Source organism: Cavia porcellus, unplaced genomic scaffold (genome assembly GCF_034190915.1).
Source record: "Cavia porcellus strain 051 isolate PalLab524CR breed Dunkin Hartley unplaced genomic scaffold, mCavPor4.1 scaffold_10, whole genome shotgun sequence".
Lineage (NCBI taxonomy): Eukaryota > Metazoa > Chordata > Mammalia > Rodentia > Caviidae > Cavia > Cavia porcellus.
The window spans coordinates 51164707-51180891 of record NW_026947493.1 but is presented as its reverse complement, the minus strand read 5'-3'; the positions used below and the strand labels follow the sequence as shown (position 1 = coordinate 51180891).

The window sequence follows — 16185 nt, the reverse complement described above, 5'->3', positions numbered from 1 at the left end:
AGAAAGAGTTAAACTGTTTAAATCTATGTTTGTCTTGTATTAAAAATTAATAGCTACATTCCCTCCCATCATCATCACAAGCCTGGAAATGGCATCACATGACAGATTTTAATGACTGACTATGATACTCCCAAGTCCTCCACGAAACATTAACCAAGTCCAGTGACGGGGAGTTTCACAGTACTTAGCCAATCACTATCTCTTTTCATCCACTCTTTTCACTAAACAATCCTCTATCTTCCAAAAAAAAATTATTGTGTCCATGAAAAATTGTTCTGTACTGCAAAAATATAATTAAACCTCACACCATAGCTGTAATTTAAGTGTGTCTCTGAGAGAAAATATTCATTGCCGGCGCACCCTAACAAATAAAAGCTGTTTCGTGACCGTACATGACACCGTGCTGAAGAAATTTTTTGAACTCACTTCCTTGTTCAGAGGCAAAAAACAGGATATAAAAAAAGTGTCTGATTAATTTAGAGAAAATTTTACTATAAGATGATTTGAAAGGAAAATGTAACAATAACTAAAATTCTTTAAAATTTACTGTTCCCAGAACCTTATTTAAATGAAAAGCATGCATTTAGCAGCACACTCACCAATATATAGCAAAGAACAGGACTGTTATGTCGGTGTGCTTACTTGAATTATTTGCATGGATTCTATGTTAAACATAGTGCAAGGGTACAAATAACAAGAAGATTACAGAGCATAGCTAACAGCAAGGAATAACTGTGCTCAGTACTTACAACTGTGGGTAACATGTGCTCAGTATTGGGAACCTGAAGACCCCAGTGGAACCCTGAATGCCCAGAAGCAATGGTGTGAGCATTGGAAGAATAGAAGTAAAGGCTGTTCACAATCAAAATAACAAGGGTCATAAAAGTCTCATAATCAGGGAGCACATTTATATGTACAAATAATTATAGTTTCATATATTCTAAATTCCCATGAGAAAAAAAGAATCAAAAGAAGTTAGAATTTGTTGAGTTTCTAGACTCAACTCTGGAATAATTTAATAGCTCCTTTTGTGAACAGTATAATATTCTTCACCAATTTGCAAAGCAGAAATACTATTATTCATATATAAAATAGACTTTTATAATTTAACTATATTATGTAAACATATGTCTCCTGGATGGTCTACCAATACTACTCCTGGGAATATACCCAACAGAAATGAGAGCTCAGATCCAATAAAATAAAAGAAAAGTAATTACATCGCTGACAATTTTATTCATAAAAGGAGCAGCTAAACACTGAAAGCAACCTCAAAGACCATCAACAGTAATTTTGTTAATTTTGTACAGTCATTCATGGACATACCATGGAATTAGAAAACAGATTCAACTACTGATGTACACAGCTATACATAAAACAGGTGAAACTAATCTGTCTGGGAGAAGCCCAACCTTAATTTTTTTTTTTTTTTGACTACTGGGACTTGAACTCAACGCCTTTACATGCTAAGCAAGCATGAGGACTTACATCCCTAGCCCACAAACATACTTTTTAAGGAGCTATAAAATTTTAAATAATTAAAAATATTAGACTCAGCCCATATAACAAAAAAGCACTTGATAAAAAAATTTTATTGGATTTTTCCCACTAAAGTTAGTCATTTAAAAAAGTTTTTAGCTTTATCAAAGTGAATACATTTAATTTGATAATAATTTTTCTTATCACTCAAATTTTACACTAATTTTACCTAAAGTCACTTAAGTCTGCTTCTCATAACTAAACTTTACAGAAATTCAACATGATACAGTAATTATATTAGTATTACTCTGTTCATATAAACAATGACATTTATTTCCATGTGCTCTTCAAAGATAATTCAGCACTCAGAATTTAATAGATATAATGGCTAGCAAAACATGAAAATCACAATGGGAAAATATGTATATTTTGGTTCAATATTCAACAAAGCTACTATTACTTCAGTAAAAGTCTGTCACCTGGATTGAAAACATAGACATTGCTCTAAAATACCTTAGTATCGCCCCTCTTCTCACAGCATAAATGGTAAAGGGTAAAGAACTTTCACAAGGAACTTGGTCTCGGTAGTATTATTTCTAACAACTTCTGTTTCTGACATGTATTTTGTTCTTTTGTGCTGTCCTTGAAGTGCTTTACCTTTTCTTTCCAAGTGGAATGCAACATCAAACAAATGGGTCCTAGTCAACCTCCACCCCTACAAACACACGCAATTTTTAAAAAATGGTTTCCAGGGTCTGCATTGCCAACCACGTGCAGGAATAAAAAATTCAGTATAGTTCACACCAAGGTCCACACATGCTGTGTTCCTCGGAAGATGAGACAGTCTGTGCAGGTGACAGCCTCCAGCCACGGCAGCAGCAAACCTGGGAGCTCGCCATTTACTGAATCAAAATATTGGCGGTCTGTGATCCAGGAGTCTCCAAGATTCTAAGCTCCCAGGGAGACTCTCACGCTCACTGGAGTTGGAAATCCATTTGCTTATGGAATTTCCATATAAAATGCCTGAAACTGTCAGGCCTGAAGCACACCTGTAATTCTAGCCTATAATTACAGTTGAAACATCTGTAATCTCTGGGAGACTAAGGCAGGATGGTCACAAATTGAAGCCCAGCCTGGACAAGATAGCAAGACTCTGCCTGTCTCATTTAAAACAAAACAAAAAAAAAAAAAAATTAAAAGGCAGGCAATGTAACTCAGTGCAAAGGCCCTGGGCTCAGTCCCTGGAGCCACCTTAATTAATTAGTATCTAAATCTTAAAGGTAGTGGAAAGGCAACACCATCAACTCCCCAGAGCAACTTAACTTTTTTCACACAAACTAAAATGGGATGAAAGGTTTGTGCTTTCATTTATGAGAAAATATTTTTCTAGAAATTTATTTATGTCTTTCAAAAAGGAAGTTGATATATCTAAAGGATCAAATAAAAATTGCACTCAGAATATTAATCAAAAATTATCTCAGATAATGGATTAATTAATGGAGTAGTGTAGACTGCCTACTTTAAAATCATTTTAGTCCCAGACTAACTAATAATACATAAGCTACTATCCACATGTGGGTACTGAGCACCTGAATTTTGACTAAAATTGAGATAAGTTGCAAGTATAAAAAGTACACTGAGTTTTGGAGATTTCTTATGAAAATGCCTCACTAATAATTTTTCACTTATATTGACTATACATTGAAATGATTGCTCTTGATACATCTGAGTAAGTAGATTACTAAAACAATTTTCCTTTGCTCCTATTTAAATGTAATGTAACTATGAGAAAACTTTGTTCTTGAAGGATTGCATTACCATTCTATTGCATAATGCTATTTTAGAGTTTGAAACTAAATTCTTTAATACTTTAGTAATAATCATATGGTTAATCTAAACAAAACTATGTCACAAAAATACATTTTCAGGGCTAAGCATGGTGGAACTTGCCTGGAATCCCAATTCAATACTCAGCAGGCTAAGGTGCAAAAGTCACTGCAAGTTTGAGGTCAGCCTGGGTTACAGACCGAGTTCAAGGGCAGACTGAGCTACATAGCAAAACCTTGTCTGAATAAGAACAAAAAGGTTTTCTTTTCAAGTTTATATATATATATATACATATATATATATATATATGGAATAAAATTTTTTATCTTGTTAAATTTTATCCTAATTTTCTTTCTCCTTTGGCTTTTCTGTCTGTTGCTTTAGATCTTTCTAGCAACCACTACTCAAGGATTTGCTGTGCAACCTGCCAGCCAGGTGGGCTTGTGTGGTTGTCTCCAATCATCAATAAATATGGAATAAGAAATATGCAAATTAGAAGAAACTAATAGGAATTAAGAATACAGGATGAGGGCATGTTCATGGATGTGTGGCTGGTTGGAGTAAACTCAGAAGGAGCACTGAATGGAAAGGATAAAAGCTCTGGGATTAAAAAGAAAAATAATTTTTTTGACAATTGGGCAAACCAAGATATGACCAGAACCTAATAAGTTAAGTGAATTACAAGAGCTAAGCATTAGAGAAGGCAGAGGCTGGCAAGGCAGGTGCCTTGCTGGCACAATGAAGGTCTGAATTGTATTCCTGTGACCAATGGAAGGCCAACTGGATGACTGGAGCTGTAGGCTGATGTGCTCTTGCCCATGCTCTGAAATTACTATGGGAGGGAGATGTGTGGAAACCGCCAAGAGAGCAGTTAACAGACTACTGCCGTTACCCAGGGAATGGATAATGTGGCTTGGATAACGTGGAAGCCATAAAATGAAAGTTAAGTTGAAAACCTGAGGCAAATTCAGAGGTATCACTGGCAACTATGTGATTAACCAACAAACAGATAGGATTTATAAGGAAAATAGAGAAAGAAGACTACTAAAGAAGACTCCTGGTGTTTTGGATTAAATAAATAATTAAAAGAGGTCTCATTTGTGATAGTCATAGAACAAAGAAGAACATTTCCACTTACAAAGGCAACTACTAAGTACCAGATATGATGCTGGGTGAGAGCTTAATCATGTTGTGCGATTTGAGTTTTTAGGAAACCTACAAAAACAGATGCTAAGATCCCACGTTATGGTAAGATGGGCAATTTAAGGAAGAAGAAGCTCAGTTTCCTGTCAAGGATTCAGAAGCTCAGCCACAGAGCTTAATTCCTCTACCTAAAATCCATACCAGGACTTGATAATTTTTTGTAAATCAAAGAAGTACTGTTCCTAAAATACTTATTGTAAGATGGCTAAAACTATAACCCCACTGATAATTCAGTCTTACAGGGGGGCTCACTGAAGTGAGCCCATTGCTTCAGACACCTGTGATTTGCAATTATCTACACTGCTGGCAAAATTAGTGTTTACCAGAGTGAGTCATGGAGCTTTTACTGCGATCTGGGTTGTTAGGGTTCTACCTGAGAAACTGAAGCAATATGTTTAATGCATAACTTCAAATACAGAAACTGGCCTTTGTACTTTAAGGCTGCGTGTGTTTGTTTATCACTTTCAGTCAGGCAGAAGGGATGCCACGATGAGGAGTGTCACTTGGTGCTGGTTTTACATCTTCATAGTTTTGGTATCATCATAAATGTCATTTTGTTATAGATCCTTTTCCTAAAAGGATTGGAGTTTAACAGTTTCCAAATTATCACTGAGAATATTTAACATTTTTTACTCAAATTCAACCCTTAAAAATTTTGTTATACATACAAACCTGTACTACAACCTGAACACAGCAGACAAAAGAAACTAGAATATTTCTACAGCAGGCAAACACAGTCTCTGCCTTGCTTCAGAGTCCCAGGTCACCTTACATTGTCACTGATCTTTCACTTCTCCCTGTCTCTACCTCTGTTTGTCTCTCTCCATTTCTGTCTCTGTCTCTGCCTCTGCCTCTGTCTGTCTGTCTCTGTCTCTGTCTCTGTCTCTGTCTCTGTCTCTGTCTCTCTCCGTCTGTCTCTCTCTCTCTCTCTCTCTCTCTCTCTCTCTCTCTCTCTCTGTTTTTCTTTATGGGGGGAGGGTTTGGAGAGACATTCCCTCCCAATGTTAGGGACAGAAGAACCCTAGATCCTTACATGCTAGCAAGTGTTCTATCACTGATCTACATCTCCAGTCTGCTTTATCTTGGAGTAGTCTTAGTCTTAGTAGTCTTAGTAGTCTTGGAGTAGTCACAGACTTACATACCTACACAACTTCCCTCTGTTGCGACTTAGTCAAACACTACACTCTTTATTCAAAGTCCAATATGTGAAAATAATAGTTTGCACATATGTAACAGACAGTAAAAGCACTTTTTAAAAAAACATAACAGTTAGGGGCTGGGGATTTAGCTAAGTGGCATAAGTGCCTGCCTTGCAAGCAGGCAGTCGTGAGTTCGATCCCCGGTACCGATAAAAAGGAAAAAGACCAAAAAAAACAAAACAAAAACAAAACAAAACAAAACAAAAAAACCGTAACAGTCATCTCTAAATTATTCATTGGAGATTTTTTTGCATAACCTAAGAATGACTCTAAACAACATCCTTAAGCCAATGCAGTTTTGCCTTTGGATCTAGTGCAATGCACTCGTCAAAAAAGATGATACACTAAGCCAGCAATGAGGGCGAAGTGAATCAAGGTGAGCATTAAAAGAGGAGCTCTTCCAAATGTCAAAATAAATGGTTTGGGTTCTAAATGTCTGGACTGGGTTCACTGAATGTATACTCAAAAATATATGAAGACAGAATACTAATATTATAATAAGAGTACATCACTTTATCATCACTCTGCACTTACAGGCTGAATTGTGTCTCCCATCACCCCTACGTCCAACTCACATGTTGAAGTCCTAATTTCCCAATACTATAGAATACAACAGCATTTGAAAATAGTGCTGTTAAATAGATAATTAAGGTAAAGTGAGCTCAGATGAGACTTAACCCAGTTTGACTAGCGTCCATGTAAAACGAGATTAGGACACAGAGAACTCGTAACCCAGGGGTGGCCATGTGAAGAGACCATGAGAAAGTGGCCACACCAGGCTACCAAGAGGCCTCCAAGGAAACCAGATCTGCTCACCAAAATGTACAACACATATTGTGAAACAGGAACAAAATGTTCAAATGGAAACGGGAACTAGGTAGAGTAGAGGGGAAAAGGAAGGAAGAGAAAGGGAAATAATGATGAGAGAAGGAGGGAAAAGTGACAATAAAGCTTTTGTAAATAAAGAGGGAAGGGGAGTTAAAGGTAGGAAAGGGAATTAAAAAAAACAACATTGCACCATACACAGGTACAAATTTCCTATAATGAATGTGGCCATAATGTTTACCTAAAATATACCAACTTAATACAAAAACCAAAAAAGTGCTACTTTAATCTCTTTGATGTATGTGTTTGCATAGAAATTAATTTTTATAATTCCAGATCTCATTAATATACCATATTTTGCTGTTATTTTCTTTTTAAAACAATGCATTTATTAGTTTTGATATTTACTCCTGTTTATTCTTCACTTTGCTTTAAATTGATGTTGTTCGTGGAATAATACTCCATTTCCAGAAAAACACATAGGATAAGTGATGAAACTATAAGAAATTATTCTCAATCCTTAAGCTTTAATTAGTTTAATTACACTTGGAACGAAGCAGTTCAAAAATTTATAACCTAATATGTATGTATATATATATATATATATATATATATATGATATTAATGTACATTATTTGGGTATGTATGTATATATATTAGTATACTGCTATAAGTGATTTATATTCAACACATTTACTATAAACCTACTTGAATGAGACTTTTAAAACAATTTTTCCAACTATTTAATAAATTCTAGGAATCCTATTTATTTTGGTATCTCTTAGGCCATTACCTGCTTAGCTCACGATACTCAAAAACTCTTACTTAACTAAATTGTAACCTTTTAGCAACAAAAAACAAGCATCTCTATCTTAGGTATTTCTTTTAATTTAATACATTAACTCAATTGCACAAAATGAAATGATGGGTTTTGGTTTCATTTATTTTTAAAAGTGCATTGAAGAAAAGCACAATGCTATTCAAAATGATTCTGGATTTAAGTGCTATATATTATTTACAACTGTGTTATGCATGTATAACTGTTTGTTCTCCATTATAACTTGAATGTTTGAGATTTTCTAAGTATGTATGTAAAATTATTCTCCATTTAGATAACAATAACTTTATAAGATATATATTATAATTTTCTGGAAATAGTGTATAAATAAAAGAAAAATTATCATTAAAATTAATATGTCAAAGGGTAATGTAAAAAACTTCAATATATATTACATACATATGTAGATTTCCTGCTTAATATTCCCATATTTAGTACAATTTCAGGTAACAGAATTATTTGTTCAAGAAAGTGTTGACTATTTAAAATAGCAAAAGAAAATCAGCTTTTAAAATACTTCAGGCATTTTATATAGTATTTGTTTCTTAAGATGTTAGCTGATAATTAGTAATAAAGAAATTATTAAACTAATGTTTACTTGTGATTCTTGAAAAGATAATAGTGTATATACACTTACAATTAACAAAATACTCAAAATGCTGCACGTCACTGTGAAAAACTAAAAATTCTTAAAATCAGTACCATCATCATTAATTTTTATTTCAACAAACATAGGACTGTTACTTTTTTATTTCTGGTGTAATAATAGCATCAATTAAAAGTTCAAGGTCAGGGTTTTAATCTATGCTAACGTGTCTCAGAAGTTCAAATATAAAATATCAGATGAATTATTTTAACCTACTGGATGCTCAAATGAGTCCAATGAAATCATTCTCATGCTTCATATATGAGACACAAATAATAAGAAAAATAAAATGATCTTAGACACTTTGAAAATAAGGTCAGCACAAAACACTTCAGGTATTAAAATTTTTACAGAAAACGTATGGGCTTTCACATAGAAGAATCTTGTTTTATATTTATTGCTGAAAATAGGTATGGACTCTTAACTTTCTTTGACTCAGTTTCCTAAATTGCATAATGGAGTTAACAATAGTTTATACCTGATAGAGCTTTTTAAGTGACTTGCCTACATGCATAGATTCCTGCCTAGCATAAAAGAAAGTACCTAACAAATGTTAAATAATTATAGGTTAATGCAGTGGTAGTAACATGGTTATCAATTCAAAAGGAGCAAGAATAAATAGACCGAAATAAATAAATAGAAAGAAGAAATAGAAGTAGTTAAGATGGCAAATTATCACAGTATTTCTTCTTAAATGTGTTTACCATGTGCTGGATTTTATGCTGAACAGATGCTATCTTAGTCTTAAGCACTGAAAACTGAGGAAGATGATGCTCAGGTAAGGTGGCTAATATGCCCAGAGCTCTACAGGCTTAAATCTAATCTACTTGACTCTAATGCTTGCATGTGTTTGTTTATTTCCTTTTGTTTGCTCCATTGCCCCCAAATCATCTAAGTAGTATGAACTTGAGAATTAAATTGCAAATGTGTTTTTAAAGCAGTGCTGGCTTGCCAGTTTGTCAGTGAAAAAATGACGTGTCATGATAGATTTGCATGCACCCTCTACATGGTATTTGAGCAGTTCTTAAAACAATCAAGATAATTTCATGAAAGATGTACAAGTATCATTAATGTGTACAAACATGTTAAACATAGTCAATTGTCAATTTATTTCTTATCTTTGCTAAGAGAACATGTTGGTAAGGACAATCCCCACACTTTACAGTGTAATTATTTCAGTAACCCTGGCTTATAATCCTGTTTTTCTTCTTTTTTTTTAACCATAAAGAGAAGCTATGATGTTTAAAATAGGTGAAAACTGTAAAACATGAACAAATGAAGATGCTTTACAACTTCCAAGTGAGAGGAAGAAGGAAAGAAGGAAGAAAAGAAGGAAAGAAAAAAGGAAAGATGGAAGCAAGGTTGGTTCCCAAATTAAGGCATTTGGCATGTAATTTTACTCCTATTTCTGCAATTGATCTGAGGTGTAAATTTCATGGTAATGCCATAAAGACATCAGGGAACTGAGCAGAAAAGTGAAAACAGAATATGTTAAGCCAAAGGACTGTGTTTGAAAAATCAAGCTAATAAGACAATTCAAATTTTTAAGTTAAATTTTAAAAAATCAGCCATGTTTTTCTCTTTAGAAATTACTTTAAAAATATATATATTTTCTTTATTCAATAATAATCATTTTTAAATAAAGGATGACTAAAAGAAAATTCACAGAATCTAGAATATCATCTGGAATATAGTTTTTGTTTTGTTTTGTTTTGTTTTGTTTTTTGGGGGGGTTTTGGTCAACCATCACATGACAACTGTCAATTGTTATTTTCAAACAATGCCACATATTGCAACATCTTCCAGATCTCAGAAAGACTTAGTTCGTTGCCCTCCTGAGAAAATGCCCCACTAACTTTTGGCATGACAATCTAGCTGTCATTTTTTTTGTCACATTCAAATCTCTGTCTGCCTCTGTCTCTGTCTCTCCCTCTCTCCTAGTCATAAAACATCAACTCACAACCCCAAAACTTGTATTTAATATTGACTATTCATTTGAAAGAATTGTCTAAACTGTAAAGCTCAATTATTAAACTATTTGCACTGATATTATTATATGGAAGGTTTTAGCTATGACTACTCATAAAAAAGAGTTAAGTTCACAGCATGACACATAAAGCTCTTTATAGTTGGGTTTCTTTAAATTTTGGTAAACTCAGTTTCTACTGCCTTTTCCTATGTTACTACCTATTGGGATCCCATAAAACCAACTCTTAAAAACCTATATATGCTATTTATATTTCTAAGTGTAATGTCCTTTACTTCTTTTCTCTTAATACCCTTTGTACAAGAATTCATGCAAGGAGAAAATATTTTCAAATTCCGTATCATATGAAGAATATCAAACCTCAACCTACTTAAAGACTATTTAAGTTTCTTGCCACCAGCTCTAAGAGGCTGCGGTCCTTCCGCCCATCTTCACGGTCAGCCGCCTCTGGGGCAGCATCCCTCAACTCCCTTTCTTGCTGCACCTCCTGTCCAAGTTCAATCTGCACAGCCTCAAATGCCTTCCTGATTCTTTCCTACTTCACATGTTCTAATCAGAAAATCATTAACTCTTCTATGAAATCTCTGTGGTCTACTCAGACTACAAGTGTCCTTCATGCTTCTGTAGTTTCCACAGTATCACTTATGCTAATGATCATCTCATACATATTCCAAACCATCACATGTTTGTCTTCTTAGGAGACTATTTGTGTTTGAGGGTGAGAACAATTGCTTTATTTATATTTATCTTCCAGTACCTGGCACAATCTCCGTAACTTAATTCCTGCTAAACTAGTATGAATCATTTTAATTTGTAATGTATTACTATAACATCTGAAATAAGAAAGTATTAAAATAATCTTTAAAATTACAGATTCTGCAGTCCTTGATTAGCATAAGCATACAGTATATAAGCCTGGAGGAACAATACTCAAAGATTCAAAACAATTTTAAAATTAAGTTACCAGGTCCAGATGATATCAAATACTTTTTTCCTTTTTTCTTCTCTTTTTTCTCTCTTTTGGTATTGGGGATCAATAGATCTCACAACCTCATGCTTACCAGACAGGGATCATACTGCTGAGCTATATCCTCAGCTCAAGCCAATGCTTTTAAAGATAGAAAAACACTGCCTAGATGTCCATGCTATATTTTTGCTATATATGTGAACATGGCTCTTTTGCATCAGAGTAGAGTGTAGAAAAAGTGCTAAATATAACAACTAAGGTGTTAGATCTAAACAAAATGAAAATTCACCAGTTAATACTTGGAGAGTAAGGACTACTTTTCTCGACTTCCAAGTGTTTTCAATTAAAGCACAGAAACTTAAGTAACATGTTCTGGAACACATTATTGGTAAAGGCAGAGATATACTTTGCACATAGGTCATAACAAATCAAAGCTCACATTTTAAGTCACTGTACTATACTCAAGATGATTTTTCTCTAGACTCCATAGCTAAAAGCTCTATGAAGATAAAGGCAGTCTATTTTACTCATCACAATATTTCCTAGGCCTACCCAGAGTGCTTAGACAGCTTTCTAAAGGGTCCACAATTCTTAAAGTCATAAGTGCTTTGTTTATATAAATATATAATCTTTTATATATATTTATAACTATATAAATATATAATGAGAGCAACCAAGTCAACAAAAACAGCTGCATGTATTAAAAATCTATTATAAGTCAAGAAGGGCTTTAAATAAATTCTATCATAACAACAGCAACACAGAACACATACTGGGTACTCAATATACGCCAAGATCATTCTAATCGTTTTCCATGGGTTAACTAAATATCACACCAATTCCATGATAAGGAATTATAAATTCATGCATTTCAAAACTGAGAAAACTGAGCTTCAAAGAGCTGACTTACACAAATACCCACACTCCATTTAGTAGATAAAAGGGATATAAACATTTTCATTAGACAATAAAGCTTGCTCTCAGCTGATGTATCACACAGCTATCCATGGAGTTTTCATCCTCACAGGCCTTTGTATTCCTCAAGATGATGAGTGTATATATTTTTAAAAATTGTGAACTCCCTTTGTATTCTCCAGAAACCCATCTTCATCAAAAGAAAGGTGTTTGCAAGAACATAACATAAGATTGCTATCACATGATTTTATCACTTTAGGGTATACTCTATCACCATGGATTGAAATGCAAGGTAGGAAGTATAGACAGTAAAGCAAATCTCTCCTAGGTATACCCAGTGAAAAGGCAAGACAGTACTGAGTTACAAAGTTACTTACATAAGCACCCAAATAAGTATACATGTTGCTCTTACAAATGATAGAGTAGGACGGGAGATTTAGCTCAGTGGCATAAGCACCTGCCTGGGAAGTGGGAGGTCACGAGTTCAATCTCTGGTACCAAAAACAAAACAGAAAAATGATAAGTTGGAAGCAAGAGGCTGCTTGGTTTTAAATACACATTTGTGACCTAGAAAAGTGCCTTGGAGGGAACATTCAGCCAGAAGCTAAGAGACATGGCTTGGCCTGACAGCTGTCAAGGTTTCAGTTTGCACTTTCCCTTACTAGAGACCCTCACACAATGAACAACCTCATGACCACAGGAGCAGCCAGGCTACTTTCCTGACTGAGAGCTGCATGTCTATACTTGAATCCCAGCTCTGCTCCATGTAACCTGTGTCACTTTACTCATCCTATGTCTCTCTGCTTCATTTTTCCCGCTTGTAAAATGGAAAGAATACCAATATGAACTACATAGGATTATTATGAGAAATAGAAATGAAAGTACATATGAATTGCTTAAAACAGTTCCCAGCCATTGCTGAGTACTGAAGTATTAGTGCCAAGGGTGATGGTGCACATTTGCAGTCCCAGCACTTGAGAGGCTAAGGCCTGAGAATCATGAGTTTGAGGCTAGTCTGAGGTACACAGTGGAGACCTCGTGAGGTACACGAGGAAATCTTATCTCAGAAAATCAAAACAAACAAAAAGATGTACATATATAATCCTAAAGAGCTTTTTCATATGAAAGAGTAGGCTGTATCTAAATTGTTCCTTAGCATAAGTAGCAGGACCAATACCAATAGGTATTAAGTCCCCACACTTGGTGGAGGAGGAGAATGGAGAGAAATAATTGCAAAGATAAACCACTCTACACCCAGTTGTTGGGCTTCCTTTTAAAGAACCCAAAGCTATGACAACTCATTTTAAAATGCTTCCTTTATCCCAGGAATGTGAGTCCTCTTTCATGAAAGTGGCAAAGAGAGTAATTAAGAACCAAGAAGTCATAAGAGCAACTACTAAACCAACCATATTCCATACATTTGTCATAAAGAAATTCTCACCACATACCAGTATCTTTGGTCTGTAGGTACATAGGCAGATGGTAACAAACACAGGAGCATCTTTTACAAGTTCAAAACACAATGGCATTTTGAAACTTATTTATCTTCCCATTTTCAAAGCAAAATTCTCAAGCACTGTAAGCCAGTTATTTCAGAACTGGTTTATATAACTTTCAAATACTAAACAACAACATTTGACTAATCAGTTTTTCCACAATAAATTGGCAACAGTTTAAAGAGGTCATTATGATCCAATATGGTAAGCACTGTAAATACACAGTCCGTACTTAGAAAATTCTTTGCAGTATCTGTCAAATTTAAAGTGAATGGCTCTTGGAGCCAGGAGTTCTCAGAATAAATCTTCAGCAGAATCCATAAAAACATATTCACAATATCATGTTTGTAACACTGAGGAAATGAAAAAAAATCAAGAGAATATTCAGGAGGACACTTGTTGGCTATATTGAAGAGATCCACTAGAGACTAAAAAAAGATCTTCATATGCTGACAGAGTTAACTGGAAAAAACTAAATGAAAAATAAATTTCAAGACACTAAAAATAATAGAAAATATTATTCAATTTTTGAAATAATGAAAGACAAATTTCTGCTGTACACACATGGAAACTGGAAGATTATGAATTTAAATATCAAGAGAACTGGAATCAAGAGAAATCTATTTTATAGTTTACTAAAATTTTCACATTTCTTATTACCTAGTGTTACTCCTGGAATTCACTGAAACAAAGATTTTTCAAATAAAGGAAACACTCAGAAATAAAATTATTTGCATGATATTAACAATCCTAACAACCCATGAATTAGGGGTTTTTTTTCCCAACTCGTTTATAACCACAATTGTAGAATAAAATACCCATGAGATCTTAATAAACCCACTTTACCCAAAGGGCTGTACCTTCATAAACTACCTTGAGAAAATTCCCAAATTTGTAGGCCCATAAATAGGGCTTAAGAGAAATGTGAAGGAGAAGGCAAATGGCTCTTAATTTCTACTCTTTTTAAAAGCGAAAAACGAGTAGTTTACCAGCACAACTACCCCTTTCTCCTCTTCCTATCCCTCACAAAGTACTAGGGTGAAGCCCAACACCCTGGTCCCTGACTTCAGGCAGTGACCACTGGCTGGACCGAGACTGCGCACAGGAGATGGAAACAGAGGTGTGATGAGAGGGTGAGGACCAGAAACTATTATAAAAAAAAAAAATGGTGAGGCAAGGGAATCATTTAATGATGAAAAAAATACACGTGGGGAGAGAGACAGAGACAGAGACAGAGACAGAGACAGAGACAGAGGCAGAGACAGAGGCAGAGACAGAGGCAGAGGCAGAGGCAGAGGCAGAGGCAGAGAAACTGAGGTTAAAATGACCAGAAAAGCAGTTAAACTAAATCAAACAGGAACTAGTGTTAGCAATCAGGTGTTTAGCTTGCAAGACATTCCATGAAGATTTGGGCTTCCGTGTTCTGCATTCCTTAGCCGGTGCTCTTCCAAGATTGTATCGCCTGCCAGGGAGAGTGCTTTGACTCAAAAGTAAAGAGCATCAAGTATGAATTGGTATATTTAATTCTAAAAACTTATCACCTTCTGTGTCTAAGGCTTACTCCCCTTAGGCACAGAAGGCTCAACCTGCCTGTGGCTTAACTAAGCTTCCCAAGTACTTGTGTTCCCTAAGGGAGCTGGGGTGCTTTCAATAATGTACAGGGTCCAACAGCATCACCGGAAGATGACCATTCCCTGGAGAGAAGGGAAGGAAATGGGCTTGAGCTGAGGCTGCTGAATGATGAGCCTGGGACAGGCACCTCCCCCACACACCTGCAAGATCCAGGGACAGTGTCTGCTCTGGCCTTGTCCTTGACCACCAAGAAAAGCAAAAACAAAAAATCCAAACAAACAAAAACAAAGAAAAAGAAAAAGAAGAGAGCGAATCTCCACCAAAGCCCCCCAGAAACCTGGGAATCACGTGACTCGAGACAGTGCCAAAGCCTTCTCTGCACGGAAACAAACACGACTATCTCCTATCCCGAGAGGGAGCCTTGCACAACTTGCACCCGCCGACTCTCCCAGCTCTCTGTCTCTCCACTCAAAGCCCTGCGAGGCCTCCCGACCCTGCCTGGCCCTGGGGGACTGGGCTCGCCCCTCCTCCAGCCGCCCGAGGGCCTTGACTGCTCCGGGCTGGGACACTCACCTGCGCGGCGGCGCTCCGGGCTCCCGCGTCGCAGTCAGCGGCGCCGCAGCCGCCGCATCGCCCTCCCGCCCGCCCGGCAGCAGGGTCCCCACCCACCCGGCAGCGGCGTCCCGCGCTGCACTTTCCGAGTCTGAGAAGTTTGCTGCAGGCCTGGCGGTGGGGGTGGGGAGGAGCCGCGCGCGAGGAGGTTTAAGGACTTTGTTGTTGTTGGTTTGTTTGTTTGTCCCCGATCTCCAGCGAAGGTTTGAGACCATATGCTGGGAGAATATTAGCTTTGCTCAATGGCGACAGGGCAGCAGCCTCTCACCGTCCGATCGATTTACTAAACAAACTGAAACGTGGGTGGGGATGTTAAACAGTAACCAGCGGCTTCAAAGAAAACTGAAAGCAACAGCGAGGCCGCCCGAGGCTCGCCGCGCTGCTTCCCCTGCTCCCGGGGCGCAGGGCCACCCGGGCGGGCGGGCGGGAGCGCAAGTCCCAGCCGGTCTCCCCGGCCTTGTCCCCGGCGGCGGGGTGGGAGCTCCCGCGCTGGCCGGCTGGCACCGCGGCTGCACACGCTGACATTTGCGCCCGTGCGCTGCGCTCAGGGCCGGCGCCCCCCGCCGGGGTGACGGCCACCCGGCCTCCCGCGTCCAGGGGAACTGCGGGGTGTCCCGAC

At 36.9% G+C, this 16185-nt stretch overlaps 1 protein-coding gene across 1 annotated transcript in view; it reads right to left on the bottom strand.

The window, feature by feature from the left end:
* Positions 1 to 15831, bottom strand: part of Hnf4g (hepatocyte nuclear factor 4 gamma) — a 127682-nt gene extending 111851 nt beyond the window's left edge. The window contains exon 1 of the mRNA XM_063257475.1: positions 15528 to 15831. The gene's annotated coding sequence lies outside the window, so the exon portion shown is untranslated. The remainder of the gene's footprint in view (positions 1 to 15527) is intronic.
* Between the last annotated feature and the right edge of the window lie 354 nt (positions 15832 to 16185).